Source organism: Ornithorhynchus anatinus, chromosome 10 (assembly GCF_004115215.2).
Source record: "Ornithorhynchus anatinus isolate Pmale09 chromosome 10, mOrnAna1.pri.v4, whole genome shotgun sequence".
NCBI lineage: Eukaryota > Metazoa > Chordata > Mammalia > Monotremata > Ornithorhynchidae > Ornithorhynchus > Ornithorhynchus anatinus.
In genome coordinates, this window is record NC_041737.1 from 47533479 (window position 1) to 47536500 (window position 3022).

Sequence of the window (3022 nt, forward strand, 5' to 3'; positions counted from 1 at the left end):
CCCCCGTCATTGGCCGGCCGCCTCGCACGGACCAATCGGAGCGCCGCTTACTCCCGAGGGGGCGGGGCCCGCGCGCGCGCCGGCACAATGGTTACCCGGGGCAACGCCAGACGCCGGCCACGCCCTCCGGCCGCCCGCCATTCGGCCCGCAGCGCGGGCGGGGGAGGGAGGGAGGGACACCACATCCCTCCGAGGATCATGGTTATAATAATAATAATGTGGGTCTTTGTTTAGCGCTTACTCTGTGCACAGCACTGTTCTAAGCGCCGGGGTAGACACAGGGGAATCAGGTTGTCCCTCGTGGGGCTCCCGGTCTTCATCCCCATTTTCCAGATGAGGTCACTGAGGCCCAGAGAAGCGAAGTGACGGGCCCACAGTCCCACAGCTGACAAGTGGCCGAGTCGGAATTCGAACCCATGACCCCTGACTCCAAAGCCCGGGCTCTTTCCACGGAGCCACGCTGTATCATCATTCATTCAGTAGTATTTATTGGGCGCTTACTACGTGCGGAGGACTGGACTAAGCGCTTGGAATGGATAATTCGGCAACAGATAGAGACCATCCCTGCCCAAGGACAGGCTCACTGCCCCTTGTCAGCTGTGTGACTGTGAGCAAGTCACTTCACTTCTCGGGGCCTCAGTTACCTCATCTGGAAAAGGGGGATTAAGACTGTGAGCCTCAGGTGGGACAATGTGATGACCCTGTATCTACCCCAGCGCTTAGAACAGTGCTTTGCACATAGTAAGCGCTTAACAAATACCAACATTATAAGCCCGTCAAGGGCAGGGACTGTCTTTATCTGTTGCTGATTTGTACATTCCAAGCGCTTAGTACAGTGCTCTGCGCATAGTAAGTGCTGAATAAATACTATTGAATGAATATGAATCGGGTGAGACAGCGCAGCAAAACAGGACAAAACATTCATTCATTCAGTAGTATTGAATCCCCATTTCACAGGCAAGCGAACTGATGCACAGAGAAGTTAAGTGATTTGCCCAAGATCACATAGCAAGTACATGGCGGAGGCAGGATTCAAACCCACGTCATCTGGCTCACAGGCCCATGCTTCACTAGGCCACACTGTTTGTCCTGCTGATGTGAAAGCTACTGATGGGGGTGGCAGCCACAAGGTAAGGGTATCTTAGTCACCAATTTAAAGTCATCTTGCCCAACAATCAGTGATTTACTGAGCACTTACTCTGTGCTGAACCCTCTACTACGTATGTGGGAGTGTACAATATAATAGAGTTGGTAGACACAGTCCCTGTCTATTCCTGTCCCTCGTGGGACTCACAGTCTTAATCCCCATTTTACAGATGAGGTAACTGAGGCACAGAGAAGTGAAGTGACTTGCCCAAAGTCACCCAGCAGAGAAGTGACAGAGTTGGAATTAGAACCCACGACCTCTAAGATAACGTATTCAGGCCCCCTAGTTAGCTTATGGTCTACAGGGGGAGACAGATGTTAATATGAATAAATAAAAAAATAGAGAACGTTATTTCAACACACCTGATGCTTCCCCTAACTCTAGCAGGGCAGCAGCCAAAAGAGTTTGGGGGGGTTAAGGGCTAAGGGTTCTTCTATTCATTTTTATCTATATGCAAGTAAAGTCATATGGATTATTGATTGAAAAGAGTGGACATGCTTTGTTTGATGACTGAGGTGCTGGTGGGAACTCCAGGTGCACTTAGGTCTTGAAGACAGCTGTGTTTGGCTGCAGCTGAACCAAGCAGGACTCTAATAAACTGCTTTCGATCTCCCTCTTCAGCAGTGATTGTTTTCAATCCAAATCTCAAAGTTCAGGCCTTTACCTTTAAAAACTGCACTTTCCATTCACAACACAAAAATCCTGGCAGGATTTTTAAACTAATAATAACCATTCTATGTTTATTACATGCCAAATTGGGGTGAATGTAAAATATCCAGATGGAACACAGTCCCTATCCCACACGGGGTCAGTTCACAGTGTAATAATAGTGATGGTATTTGTTAAGTGCTTACTATGTGCCAAGCACTGTTCTAAGCACTGGGGGAGATACAAGGTAGTCAGGTTGTCCTACGTGAGGCTCACAGTCTTAATCCTCACTTTACAGTTGAGGTAACTGAGGCACAGAGAAGTGAAGTGGTTTGCCCAAAGTCACACAGCTGACAAGTGGCAGAATCAGAATTAGAACCCATGACCTTTATGATAATATGTATTCAGTCCCCATTTTTACAGCAGTTGAGACTCAGTTATTAGGCACTCAATAAATATTGTCTGACAGGTCCATCGAAATTGGCTCTCATCCCCAGACACCAGTTTCTCATTTCTATCTTTTTTTCTTAGTGTTTGCAAAATATCCAGCCCACTCAAACCTATGGTAAATATTGGCTGGTTACGTGACATTTCTTAAAGTTCTCAACCTTGAAAATTGCATATTCATTGAAAAACTGGATTTTTCTGCTGATTTTCCCCCCTTGGCCTTTAAACTCCTTCTGAGCAGAGCCATGTCTTCTAATCCCTTCAACCCAGAGTAAATGTTGAACAGATGGGCTGACGATAATCAGGCCGGTAAATCATCGAGCACGTAAACCCCACTGGCCTTCCAACTTTCAATGCTGATTGATTATTAATAACAATAATTTTGGTATTTAAGTGCTTACTATGTGCAGGGCACTGTTTTAAGCGCTGGGGTAGATAGAGGGTAATCAGGTTGTCCCACGTGAGGCTCACAGTCTTAATTCCCATTTTACAGATGAGGTGACTGAGGCACAGAGAAGTGAAGTGACATGCCCACAGTCACCCAGCTGACAAGCGGCGGAGGTGGCATTCGAACCCATGTTCTCTGACTCCCAAGCCCGGGCTCTTTCCACTGAGCCACGATTAGCCTGTGAGCCCGTCATTGGGCGGGGATGGTCTCTGTGGTCGAATTGGCCATTCCAAGCGCTCAGTACAGTGCTCTGCACATAGTAAGCGCTCAATCACTACGATTGAATGAATGAATGAATGAATGAATGAAAGTCCGCCGTTCCTCCTTGCCCG